Below are 14,738 nucleotides of genomic sequence, written 5' to 3'. Positions count from 1 at the left end.
CAGAATAAGGCAAGGACACGTTTAAACAGACAGAGAAATATTAGCCAGTATGAGGCAAAGAAGGTACATTCCAGGGAATAGGAGAGGACAGAACAACAGCAGAAGTCCACCCGGAGATTGACAGACATAGGAAAGCAGCAAAAGCAACGGTGTGGTGTTGCAGTGACTGATACCCCGGCAGCATTCAACAAACAGCGATCTGAACTCCACCAGCAGCCAGAATTCCACCAACAGCAAGCTGGGAAGGGACGTTACTAGGAGCTCCAGAGGGTGAACCAAGACAAAGAACTGCCCATCCTACTGGTCTGCTTGGTTTGCACAAGAGCAGAGACAAAGCAGCAGGTCCCAGACAGGCAGTATGGGAACAGAGTCGATTTCACAGCCCAGTCGGCTTCCCAGAGCCGAACTGGGTGCCATTTTGTTTAAGGAAGCAAAGGCTATGGATAATACTGCAATGCACTGAGCTGGGAGTGAACTCATTTCAGGCTCAATGAACTGCAATAACATGGCATCCTACAGGTTCCACCAAAGACAGGTTCGGGTAGCCCTTAGACCTGCTGGCCAGTAGATCAAGAACTCCACAAGTGCCACATCAGGTGCTATTTCTTATAGTGTGCAAAAGAATTTAAGACTACAGGGACAACAGTGACCTGTGCACGCACTGACCTTGATAAGAATTCACTGAGCTGTGCATTGCTCTGGACCCACAGGAAAATAATACTGTCTATGGCTTCATACGGGTCAAAATAGGTTTGTGTGTAGGGGGGGGAATCCCAGTACCTATGAAATTGTGTCATGTAATGCAATGTAATTAATGAATAAATGAATATTTAAAAAAAAAATAGGTTTGTGTGGCCCTCAGACCTAACAACCAACAGGTTCCAGCAAGATCGGCAACACCAACAACCTAGCTAAACAGGACACCTGCTGTCTCTCTAATCCTGGGACCTGCTTCAACCAGAAATGGGAAAACGGTTGTACAGACAATGGTGCAGCCTCAGCCTGGTATCACAGGAGGTGGAGACTGGTAAGCCAGGAACTGGGGATATGGAGACCATGGTGGAATTCTATCAGAACCAAGACCTGGAACTCATTGGAGAGAGTGGTACAAGTGACTGCAAACAAAGAGACATGTACCAACTACAATAGATAAAATCGAACTGTAGACCTGTGGGTGACAGAGCTTGGAAATCTGCCCCAAGGAGAAGAATCAGGTGACCAGAAGTACAATGACCAACAGCAAAAGAAAAGTCAGAGCCACAGTGAATATTAATGAAGACTCCCCTGCAAAGGAGCAAAGCCCTTTGCCAACCTCAGGGTTCACTGAGGAAGACATCGAGAAAATGGGGGACACAGAATTCAAAACACTTGTTATAAAGCTTCTTATCAACAACGAGAAGCACATAAAGCAGGCGTTCAAGGAATTTAAGGAATATGTCACATAGGAAATGAACCAAATGAAAGCTGATATATCAGAAATGAAGAATACACTGGAGCAAATGAAAAGTACAGAGGAGAGTCTCCAAAACAGAATGAATAAAGCAGAAGAAAGAATCTCAAAATTAGAAGGAGGGAAACAAGCAAAAAGCTGGAAGCAGAGCTGGATCAGGACAAAAAAAGTATTCAAGAATTAAAAGACACTATTAACGGCCAAATATAAGAGTTATAGGAGTCGCAGAAGGTCACAGAAAGAGAAGCTCTCTTCACTAGAACATAAGGAAAAGATCCTTAAATGTGCCAGTGAAAAAAATCAACTGACATATAAAGGAATGCCAATTAAACTCACAGGAGACCTCTCACAGGAAACTCTTCAGACCAGAAAAAAATGGAGTGGCATATTCCAGATTCTAAAAGGAAAAAATTGTCGGCCCAGGATAATATACCCAGCAAAACTTTCCTTTGTCTTTGAAAATGAAATAAAATTCTTCCACAGGAAAGAAAAGTTGGGAGAATATGCTTCTTCAAAACCTTGCCCTGTAAATGATACTTAAAGATGTTCTCTTGACAGAGAAAAGGAATAACACTCACTAAAACCAAAGGCAGATGCAAAGAACATCCCTGTAAAATAACAACAGAAGACTAAATCAATGAACAACCCACTGCTGAAATGTCACGACCAAATTACCACCCATTCCTATTATCCCTGAATGTAAGTGGATTAAACTCATCAATCAAACATCATAGATTAGTAGACTGGATTAAAAAACAAAAACCATCTATTTGTTGCTTACAGGAGACACATTTCATCAACAAAGATCAGCAGAAAACTGTATCTCATGGATTTTGATTTTTTTTGTTGGTTTCATCTCTTCAGAACCCTTTCCTCTGAATAAATTCTTCAATGACTGAAAGATCATACAGAAGTATCATTTTCTTCAAGAAGGTTCTTGATTTTCTTTTTCATTTCTTCAGCGACACATTAGTCATTCAGTAGCATGTTATTTAATTCCATGGTATTGTTAATTTTTTTTCTTCCTGTTGTTTTTGTTTTGTGGCTTTTCATTAAACAGCATGTACAGTAATTGTGTAAAGGAGACTGTCATATCTAGTAGCATGTTATTCAACTTCATGGTGTTGCAAATTTATATTTTTCTTCCTGTTTTTGATTTTGTATTGTGACTTTTCATATAAGGGGATGTATAGTAACTGTGAAATGAAGACTAACATATCTAGATGTGAGGACACAATGTAGCATGCATCTCTACTTCCAGACAAAGATGGACTTACAATGAAACTGTTTGTTACATCTTGACAATAGGATGCTGGACTCTGCCATTGTCCATACCCGCAATGATGGACATATGACTGTGTATAAAGAATTATACTTTAATAATGCTATAGGGGAATTAGTTGGGGGGCGGAATTGAGAGGGGATAAGGGAAATCCCAGCAGGCTCTTTAACTGTATCATAAAATGATAATAACAATAATAAAAGATTAAAAAACAATAAGATAAACCACATAATGGAAAATTTGCAAAACACATGAATCAGTCCTTATATAAGAAAATATTTAAGTAGTCAATACATTTTTTTAAAGATTTATTTGTTTTTATTGGAAAGGCAGATGTACAGAGAGGAGGAGAGACAGAGAGGAAGATTTTCCATCTGATGACTCACTCCCAAGTGACCGCAACGGCCAGTGCTGTGTCGATCTGAAGCCAGGATCCAGGAACCTCTTGCGGGTCTCCCACGTGGGAGCAGGGTCCCAATACTCTGGGCCATCCTTGACTGCTTTCCCAGGCCACAAACAGGGAGCCGGATGGGAAGTGGAGCTGCTGGGATTAGAACCGTAGTCCACATGGGATCCCTGTGCATTCAAGGCGAGGACCTTAACCGCTATGCTATTGCACCGGGCCCAATACGTTATTTTTTTTTTTTTTTCATTTTATTTGAAAGGCAGAAAGAGATCATCCATCTCATTCTTGCAACTTTTTTTTTTTTTACGAAGATTTATTCATTTTATTACAGCCAGATATACACAGAGGAGGAGAGACAGAGAGGAAGATCTTCCGTCCGATGTTTCACTCCCCAAGTGAGCCGCAACGGGCCAGTGCGCGCCAATCCGAAGCCGGGAACCTGGAACCTCTTCCGGGTCTCCCACACGGGTGCAGGGTCCCAATGCATTGGGTCGTCCTCGACTGCTTTCCCAGGCCACAAGCAGGGAGCTGGATGGGAAGTGGAGCTGCCGGGATTAGAACCGGTGCCCATATGGGATCCTGGGGCTTTCAAGGTGAGGACTTTAGCTGCTAGGCCACGCCGCCGGGCCCGCAACTTTTCAAATGCTCGCAAATGCTAAGGATGAGCTCGGCCAAAGTCAGGGGCTTAATCTGGGTCTCCTACAAACGTGACAGGAACCTACTCCCAGGATGTCTGTTAGCAGGAATATTGCTATCACTATTACTATTTGAGAAGTGAAGAGAAAGAGGAAGAAGGGGAGAAACCAAAAGACACAGACTGAGAGAGTGTCAGAGTGTTCCCATCCGCTATTTCACTCCCCAAATACGTCCAATGGTCAGGGCTGGGCCAGGCCAAAGCTGGGAGCTGAAAACTCAAATGTAGGTCTCCCACATGGGTGACAAAGATTCAGTCCCCTAAGCCATCACCATGCCTCCCAAGATCCACCTCAGCTAGGAGCTGGAATGGGAGGAAGGGGCGGATCTTGGACTCAAACCTATGCACTGCAATACAGTGTACACACACCAAACTACTATGGGTAGTATTTGAGAGGGGTAGCATAGATAGGTAATCCCAAATGCTGGTGATATGCTCTCATTTTATGTGGGTGCTGCTTATAAAGGTGATTTGACTTTGTAATGATGCTTTTAGCAAGATATATGGTAGATTTAATTATTTTTAAGAAAGTGTACATAAGGGAAGATCTTCAAAGATTTTACGGCAGAGCAGGATAGGTAGAAGTTTGTGACACTAACATTCCTGCTCAGAGTGTCCTTTAGAGTCCTGGCTCTTCCTTCTCTTCCTAACACCGTGAGAGACAGCAAGGATGATGCCTCAAGTACGCGCGCACCTGCAACACACATGTGAGACCTGTGTAGCAGTCCAGGTTCCCGCTTCAGCTTGACCTAGCCCTGGCTGTCACCTGTGTTTAGGGAGTGAACTGGAGGATGAAGGATCTCCTTCTCTCTCTACACTTTCTTACTCTTTCAAGCAATTGGAAATTAACATTTTAAAAAAAAATTTACTTTTTACTTGAAAGTCAGAGTTAAAAAAAGAGAGAAGGAGAGACAAAGAGAAAAATCTTCCATCTACTAGTTCACTCCCAATATGACCACACTGACCAGAACTGGGCCAGTCTGAAGCTAGGATCCAGGAGCTTCTTCTGGGTCTCCCACATGGGTGCAGGAGCCCAATGCATTGGACTGTACTCTACTGCTTTCCCGGGCCATAAGCAGGGAGCTGCATTGGAAATGAAGCAGCCTTGATTAAAACCAGTGAAATTCTAGTGCCATAGGCTGAGGATTAGCTTGCTACACCATTGTGCTGGCCTCCAAAAAGTTTGTTTTGGCAATAGCAAGTAAAGCCACCACCTGTGATGTTGGGATACCATGTAGACACTGGCAGTAGTCCCAGCTGTTCTACTTCTGATCCAGCTCCTTGATAATGGCCTGGGAAAAAACAGTGGAAAATGGTCCAAGTATTTAGGCCCCTGTACCCATGTTGGGAGACTCAGATGAAGCTCCTGGCTCCTAGCTCCTGGTTTCAGTCTGGTCAAGCCCTGGCCATTACAGACATTTGGGGAGTGAACCAGCCAATGGAAGTCTTCTCTCTGTCTCTGTCTTTCTCATTATGTCTTTCAAATAAATAAATCTTTGAAAAACGTTCATGGAAAATGCATCCTATGAAGAAATCTGCATGAATTTGAAAAAAAAAAAACTTGGTCAAAATAAACTTTAATTCCATTTTTTCCACAAATTTTTAAGTACCTTTGTATATTTTAAAGAATAGACTTAATCTCCTTGACATGCTTATTTACCTTGTAAAATAATTCTAATTTCAAAAGAAATGCTAGATCTCTTACAATGTCTTTCAGGTCTCACAGATCTTTTTAGAAACCTGTCCTTTTATAATCTGAAATATACCTATGCAAGTCACTATTGAACATAAAGTTTAATCATTGCATTAGATTTGACTGCCATCTAATGGCAAGAATGTTTATTTTACTCAGAAGTCAACAGAACCTCTCACAGTGAGCAAAAGGGCATTCATTGATTTTGGCTATAAATGGTGGGACTACTTTTCAGTAGAATTTATTATATGCACGTGTAGAAATATTAGGACAATATTTAAATATCATGATGTCCATTTAGGATTGTTAAAAATCTGAAATAAAACAGAATTTTGCATTTCTTCATGTGAACAGTTCAAGACCCCGTTGGAATATCTGTTCTTTTCCTTGGCCATACCTCACAGTCCCTACAGATTACAGTCCTCATAGCAAGCAAATATCAGGCAGCAGTATCATACATAATTTTGTGAGCATAAAAGTTCCAAAGCAGAAATAGACTGAATATGTGTAGGTCAAGTCCTTGAAACTAATTGATGCTCAGTAAGTTCAAAGCAGTATGGCACCTGACAGCAGTCTACTCAGACCCAAGCATTTCAGTAGGACTTTTTGGAAGTATGGGTCTATGTGGCATATTGCTAGCTTGACCAAGAAGTTAAATACATTGTAATGAATGTACAACTAAAAGAAAGATAGTTCGAGCACTTTTGAGCTGCAAGTATTAACTAGACATCTTCAGGCCAAGAGGAGTTCCCGGATGCAAACCCTTTCAAAGAAACTAAATCAACTAGCAACCTTTTTGGTGAATTTCAATAACAAGAGAAGAGCCAGGAGAAGAAGCAGCTTCAGTTACATTTCTATAAGCATCCTGCCCCTATCAAATCCAGTTTGCTTACCACATAACCACAAGGAGCATGGTTTCACCTTCCAGCAAATTTTTCCAATCTCTTATATTAAATTTTAACAGAGCCACTTAATTGTCAATTTGTTTGTCTAACAACTTAACTGTAGTGCAATTGATATAACACACTGCTCCTCTTTAAGTGGATATATATGTATATGTATATATATGTACACACTTGTGAAATCATCATGGTAATCAACATAATGAACCATCCTTCATGTCCAAAGTGCCCTGATGACTCTTTGTAATTCAGCCCTACCTTCCCCATCCCATTCTACCCAGGAAGCTGCTCATGTGCTTTTGATTATTATAGACATTTATATTTTGTTAAAATATTTTAATAGATTGAATAAAAATGTATATTCTCTTTATTGTCTGGGTCCCTTTCTCTGTGTGATTATTTCAAATCATCCTCTGTTGCTGCTGTTATGTAATTCTTTCCTTTCTTTTTTCATTGCCTAGTTTTTGATTGTGAGAAAATATCACACTTGGGTTTATCTAATCGCTTGTTCATAGGCACTTACGCTTTTTGTTTTACCAAAAAAAAAGTTATTTGAACGAATTACCAATGAAGCTATCATGAATATTTTGCATAATAAGTTTATGTGAATACACTTCCATCTTTTTTTTTAAGGAATACCTAAAAATGTCTGTGTACGAATTCACAGAAGCTATGACTACGTTACCTTACATGGCAGAAATCTACTTGCACTAGTGATTAATTAAGGAGTCTGAGATGGAAGATTATCCTGATATCCATGGGTCCTTCTAAGAGGAGACATTAGAATTAGAGTTCAACAGCAGTAGAGGTGACAAAGGAGCAGAAAGAGGAACCAGGAGCTGTGACACTCACTCTACCTTTAAGGATGAGGATGGGATCACGACCTAAAGAATTTGGGTAGAGAGTCAGTGTTGTAGCTCCATGGGCTGGTCCTCTGCCCCATGGTGCCAGTGTCCCATACAGGCATCGGCTCATGCCCTTGCTTTTCCACTTCCAGTTCAACTCCCTGCTTGAGGCCTGGGAAAGCAATGGAGGATGGTTCAGGTCATTGGGTCCCTGCACCCATGTGGGAGACCTGGAAGAGGCTCCTGACTCCTGGCTACAGATTGACTCAGTTCTGGCCATTGTGGCCACTTGGGGAGTGAACCAGTAGGTGGATGATCTTTCTCTCTGTATCTCCCTCTTCCTGTAAATCTTCTTTTCCAACAAAAATAAATAAATCTTTTTTTTTAAATTGGGTAGCCCCTAGAAACTGGAGGTAAGCCAAAGGATGCTCTGCTTGAGCTTCTGCCAGGAACCAATGCTGACAACATCATAACTGTGGAGCTCGGTGAGACTGAGTTTGCATTTCTTGTCTCCAGAAATGTAAGGTATTCAGTTTTGTCCTTTTAAATCACTGAATTTGTAGTGTTTTTTTTTTAATAGCAGGCATAGAGTAATAACAAAATATAATGGCTAGGTCATAGAATAGGTCTACCTTTAACCTTCACAAAGAAATTGAACCATCTTAAAATGTCACTAGCGATATAGGAGAATTCCAGTTGCTTCACATACTCACAATACTTTGGATTGTTAGTCTCCTTCAGCATGCTAGGTGAGCACTTGGTTGTTATTTCACATGCTTTTAGTTTGTACTTTCCTCATAAGAAATGATGTTCAGCTTCTTGTCATGTCCTTATTTGTTGACCACATTTATTCCTTGGTGAAATATATGTTGAAATCTTTTGCCCAATTTGTCTTTTTATTAGTTAATTACTTGAATTCCTTAAATATTTTTTTATATCCCCAGATCCCAGTTTCTTGGGGATATGTTTTCTGAATATTTTTCACAGTCAACCACAGTTGAAGAATACAAATTTTTAGCCTTGATGAGGTTCAATTTGTTAATTACAGTTGGAAGTCTCTGAAATGGCTTCTAATGATTCCCTGCCTTCTGGCACTTGTGATCTTGTAAGAGCCTCCTCTCTCTCTGCACGTGGCCTGGATTTAGTGATTTGATTCTAATGAATACTTTGTGTCAGAAGAGATGGAATGTCACTCCCAAGCTTACACTACTGTGATTTCCTTCTTGCTTGTACAATCTCTCTGACCCATCTTTCACCTTTCCCGTGATGAATCAGGCTCTCCCTAGTGTGAGTTGTCCTATTGAGTTCAAATGGTCAACAGTCAGCAAGAAACTAATTCCCTTAGAGCAGCTCTTGAGACCTGAGTCCAGCTGAAACCATACTGAATGATCTTGACAACGGTTCCTCCCTCAACCTTCAGAACACAGACCCAGTTACAACTTGGTTGCAGCCTTTTCGAGACACTGGAGCTGAGGCCTTAGCTAAGTGATGCTGGGATCCAGACCCATAAAGGTCTGGATATAATATAATCATGAGTATTGGCTTAAGCCACTAAGCTTCAAGCTAATGTGATGCACACTGGTAATTAACACAGTGGGTTTTTATTCATGCTGTGTTCTATTTCAGCATTCTTTGACAAACCTGAGATTGAGAAAGGGAGAAGGACTCCACATCAGAGTTTCTAAGATCCTATCAAGTGGACACCCCCCCCTTCTATGGGTACTGATGTAGTCTGACAACAGGGAGCAGCCCTCCATCCCCACAAAGATACAGGAGAAAAGGGAAGAAAAGGAAAATTGGAAGCATCTGTCCCACTCACCTCCTATACTTCAACCCTCCCCAACACACACACAATCCAGTGGTCTTCATGGGCCTTCATTCTTGTCAACAATGTAAACTGCATCAAAAATAAAATTTAGTTCAGAAAAAGAGAACAAAAGAAAGAGGAAGGATAAGAAAAGGAAGAGTGCCAAAGAAACAGAGGGAACATGGAGAAACTAAATTGACTGATTTTCATATTTTGTACCAGCCTTGCATTCTTTGGATAAACTCCTTTGGTCAGAAGGTATTATCCTTCATACACATTATTAGACTTTTTATGTTGAATTTTTTAAAAGAAATTTTACATCAATGTTCACGATGAATATTTACATATAGTCTTTAGGATTTCCATTGATTGATTTACCAGATAAAGACAGAGACAAGATCTTCCATCTGCTGAATTTAGGGCTTCTGACCTTAGCCTAGCCCAGCCCAAGCTGTTGTGGACATTTGTGGGGAGTGAATGAGTAGATGGAAGATCTCTGCCTGCCTCTGTCTCACTTTCAAATAAAACCTAGGGGTAAGCTTTTGTGCAGCAACTATGTAACTGCTTGAGACATCTATATTCCATGTCTGACTGTCTTTTTCAAAACTTGGCTCCACTGTCAACCTAGCTTCCCGCTAATGTGCACCCTGGGAGGTAGCAGGGTTTTACATGCTGGGATGGTTTACATGCTGGGACCCTACCACCCATATGGGAGACCTGACATGAGTTCTGACCTCCTCCTCACTTTAACCTGGGCCAGGCTTGGCTTTCGCAGGCATTTGAGGAGTGGGCCAGTAGACAGAAGATATCTGTGTCATTCAAATAAAATGAAAATAAATAAAATGTGTAATTAGAAAGTATTTAGAGCTGTAAAACATCTTTGATAAATATAAAATTGTACCATCTATCTTCAGTAAGTTTTGGCAGTTTGTCTATTTCTTCTAAGGTGTTGAATTTAATCGTATGAAGATGCTGATAATACTTTTGTATTATCCTTTTACTGTTTATAGACTCTATAGCAATTCCATTTTTTTCTTTTTGTATGATATTTTAAAACCTTTAATTATTTGAAAGGGAGAAAGAAAGACATTTTCTCCCACTGGCTTACTCCTGAGGCTGAGCTGGGTTGAAGCCAGGAACCTGGAACTCCACCTGTGTTTCTATGGACGAGCAACAGCTCACATCCCTGAGCCATCATCTACTGCCTCCCAGGCTGTTCACTGGCTGCAAACTGGATCAGAAGTGGAACACTGGAGCCATGTACTTCCATCTGGAGTGCTCTCAGTCCTACACAGCTTAATTCCAGCTCATGTTTCCTTCCTTCCTTCTTCTCTTGCTTCCTTCCTGCCTGCCTTGCTTTCCTCCTTGCTTCGATCCTTCCCTCTTCTTACTTCCTTTCTTTTTCTTTCTTTTCTTTTCTTTCCCTTTCTCCTTCCTTCTTTCTCTGTCTTCCTCTTCCTCCCTCCCTCTTGCCTTCCTTTCTTCCTTCCTTCCTCTTTCTTTTTTTAAAGATTTATTCACTTTTATTGGAAAGGCAAATTTACAAAAGAGGGGGAGACAGAGATCTTCTGTTTGCTGGTTCACTCCTCAAATGGCTGTACTGGAAAGAGCTGAGTTGATCTGAAGCCAGGAGCCAGGGGTTTCTCAGAGGTCTCTCATTCAGGTGCAAGAGCCCAAGGTTTTGGGCCATCCTCCAATGTTTTCCCAGGCCATAAGCAAGTAGCTGGATGGGAAGTGGAGCAGCTGGGACATGAACCATATTCCATATGGGACACAATCCTGTAGGTTGAGGATTAGCCAGTTCAGCCATAATGCTGCCCCCTTCCTCCCTGTTCTTTCTTGACATGGGTCCTTTGTTTGTTTCTTTCAACCAGGCTACAAATTTGTAAATTTTATTAATCTCTTTCATTTGCTGTTTGTTTTTGGTATTTCTGGGCCTCATTATTTGCTTTCTGTTTCATCATTTCTGCTCTTATATTTGTTATTTCCTTTCTTTTTTATCTGTATAATTTCTTAAGATGGAATATTAAGTCACTGATTTGCAATAATTCTTTTTGTAATTTTTATTTTTGATGACATTTACATTGTTTATATAGGGTGGGAAGGGTTGAGAATTAGGGAAAAGTGGATGATATCATGTTCCCAAATTTTCTTTTTCTTCTTATAGCTGGGGGAAAGGATGAGAGAAGGAGAGAAACTCCATCAAGCATTCCAACTGCCTCAGTACCCAAGGATGGGGAATGGCCACTTGATGTCATCCCAGGGTCCCCAATGTGGAGCCTGCTCCAAAGGTTCTGCTTAAGTGGTTTTGATCATTCTGAAATGCTGTCAATCTCACCAATCGCAGTATGCTGTCAATCTCACCAATCCTTCCAAAGTCAATTGTCTGACATAGTCTTCCTTAGAGTCTTCATTTGCCAGATATATGCTATCAGTGCTTCGCTGGGGGCACTTGTCCAATTTATTCTGCTCTCCATTCTCTGTTATAGTACCAGATGTCCTCTGCAGGCCCCAATGGACTGCCATATCCCCCATATGCATTTGGGCATGCCATTCACTGATCAGTCTTAGTCACTGAGGAGGCCCAGCTCTGACACATGCATTCCACAGTCAGACCACACAGATCCTATGATTCTCCCCATGGTTGGAGTTCTGAGTCCAGTGATTCAGTTGGGGGGATCCCCAAAGAAACCTCATCTGAGGTGATCCCCGACCTGACTCTTGTATGTGCTTGCCAGAATGGAGTCTGGCTCCAGTCCTTCCCCCATGGCAGCCTACACACACATACTGGTGGTTGGCGATTGCTGGGAAAGTTCTGTCTTCAGCCCCATCTTAAACTAGCCAATGGGTACTATGGCCCAGTTCAACCCTGCCCACCACACACTCAGCCCAGTTCCAGAGGGAACTGCAGTCTAGTCAGAGTAACCTCCAATAATCTTCACTAGGTCATCACTAGGTCCACCCCCAGCACTGGTTCTTGTACACATCAATGGGCATTGGATCTTAGCTCAACCCAACCAACTCTACTATCTAGCCCACACTCATTCTAGTGGGTGCCACCATTTGGCTAGCCAGACCCATACCCAGTTCTGGTTTTCACTGCAGCGGCCTTGGCATACAGGCAGGGTTCACCCTCCCCTCCCTGCAGACACAGCTCCAGTTGCTCCAGCACGCACACTTGGCCACTCAGGTTAGCAGGTCCTGGAGGCAGGTGTTCAGGGCCTCAGGCAGTTGGCAGGTGGCACGGCTCCAATGACCCTGAAGATGCAGTAGAGTAGGAGTAGTGACAGTAGTCTGGGGTGCTGCCTTTAGGCAGCTGTGTGTTGGGGAGTCACATCCCAAAGCACCCAGTCTCTGGGACTCATTTCCGCTGTCTCCATGACAGGTGACACCCCACCGGCAGGCCTCTTCCACTGCCTGCAACTCGCAACCCAATATCCTTGGGTCCAGGGTACGCCAGTTCATGCTAACACATATACACACACTCATGTATACACAGTTCCTCGAATGTAATTGTCTAAGGTTAGTTTTTAAAAAATATATGCATTTTTCCCCCTGTAACACTTACTAGGGATCTCTTGAAGAGCCTGCATATGTACTTTAGGCAATTTGAAATCATCTCACACTCTAGTCTTTCTGAGTTTCATTTTGGGTAATTCCTGTTGTCAGGTTTTATACTCATTGTACTTTCTTCCACAGACTGTACTATTAATCCTAGTCAGTGTATTTTCTTTTTTCTTTTTTTTTTTTTAAGATTTATTCATTTTATTACAGCCAGATATACACAGAGGAGAAGAGACAGAGAGGAAGATCTTCCATCCGATGATTCACTCCCCAAGTGAGCCGCAACGGACTGGTGCGCGCCAATCCGAAGCCGGGAACCAGGAACCTCTTCCGGGTCTCCCACATGGGTGCAGGGTCCCAATGCATTGGGCTGTCCTCAACTGCTTTCCCAGGCCACAAGCAGGGAGCTGGATGGGAAGTGGAGCTGCTGGGATTAGAACCGGCGCCCATATGGGATCCCGGGGCTTTCAAGGCGAGGACTTTAGCCGCTAGGCCACGCTGCCGGGCCCAGTCAGTGTATTTTCATGTCAGACATTGCATGCTTCATTTCCAGATCAGACTGTTATTTAAGTGTGCCCCAACATGGCTTATACAGGCAATGTCAGACTGTCCAGCATCCCATTGTCTAGGGAGTCTATATTTGATTTGGAAGTAGGGATGTATGTTGCGTTGTTATCTTAACATCTGGATATGTTAATCTGTACTACGCCATCCCTATACATTTCCTTAAACTAGAAGCCATGAAACAAAGTCAACAACATGTATGAAGTTAAAACAACCATAATCACCACTAAAACAAAAAATTACAGCACCATGGAGTTGATAAAGCATGCCACTGAATAACCAGTGCATGGGTGATAAAAAGAAAACACAAACCTCTTGGGTAAAATGATGCCACCATACAATCTGTGAGCCAGCGACGAATTCAACAAGGGAAAAGAAACCACTTGGAAGAAATGAAAGTGAAAACAAAAACATCAAAACACAAGGGATACAGAAAAAAACAGTATGGAAATGGTTATTGAACTTAAAATTTGCATGATGGTTTCCTTATATTGGAGAGAACATATGGTATTTGTCCTTTTTAGATTGACTTATTTCATTGAGCATCATGGGCTCTAGTTGGGACACCTAGCTGCAAATTGTATAATTTTATTGTTTTTAATGGCTGAATAATAGTCCATGGAGTAGATGTACCACAGTTTCTTTAACCACTCCTCTTTGGATGCACATCTGGGTTGTTTCCATGTCTTTGCTATTGTAGACTGTGCTGCTGTAAATATAGGATTACATTGTAGTTTTCATAGGCAGTTTTCATTTCCTTTGGGTATATTCCTAGGAGCGGGTTAGCTGCGTCATGTGGCAGGTTTATTTGCTACTCTTTAAGCACTTTCCACACTGATTTCCATAGTGGTTGTACTAGCCTGCACTCCTACCAGAAGTGAAGGGGGGCACCTTTCGCCCCATATTCACACCAGCAGGTGTTGTTAGTTGAGTTCTGAATGCAGGCCAATCTCACCAGAGTTAGGTGGTACCTCAATGTGGTTTTCATTAGTATCTTCCTGACGGCTAGGGAGCCTGAGCATCTTACAGCCATTTGAATCTGTTCTTTTGAAAAATGTCTATTCATTTCCTTTGCCCATTTTTTAATAGTTTTTTTTAAACTGTCCCTGGGTTTCTGAAACTCCTTGTAAATCCTGGATATTAGACCCCTATCTGTTGTGTGGTGTACAAAGATTTTTCTCCCATTCTGTTGGTTGCATCTTCACTTTGTTAATTGCTTCCTTTGCTGCATAGCAGCTTTTTAGTTTGGTGTAGTCCCATTTGTTTATTTTGTGTTTGTGTTTTTGGCGTCTTTTCTAAGAAGTCTTTCCCCATTTCCTATTTCTTTCCTATTTCTTGGAGAGTGCTTCCTATGTTTTCCTTTAATAGTTTGATTATTTCTGGGTGTAGACTTAGGTTCTTGAACAATTTAGAGCTGATTTTTGTATACTGTGACAGGTACAGGTCTTGCTTATTAATTCTGCAAGTTGCTATCCAGTTGTCCCAACAGCATTTGTTGAATAGACCAGGCTTTTCCCCTGGATTGTTTTCA

The sequence above is a fragment of the Ochotona princeps genome, chromosome 2 (assembly GCF_030435755.1).
Source record: "Ochotona princeps isolate mOchPri1 chromosome 2, mOchPri1.hap1, whole genome shotgun sequence".
In the NCBI taxonomy this organism is placed as follows: domain Eukaryota; kingdom Metazoa; phylum Chordata; class Mammalia; order Lagomorpha; family Ochotonidae; genus Ochotona; species Ochotona princeps.
Note: the sequence above shows the minus strand (reverse complement) of the source record.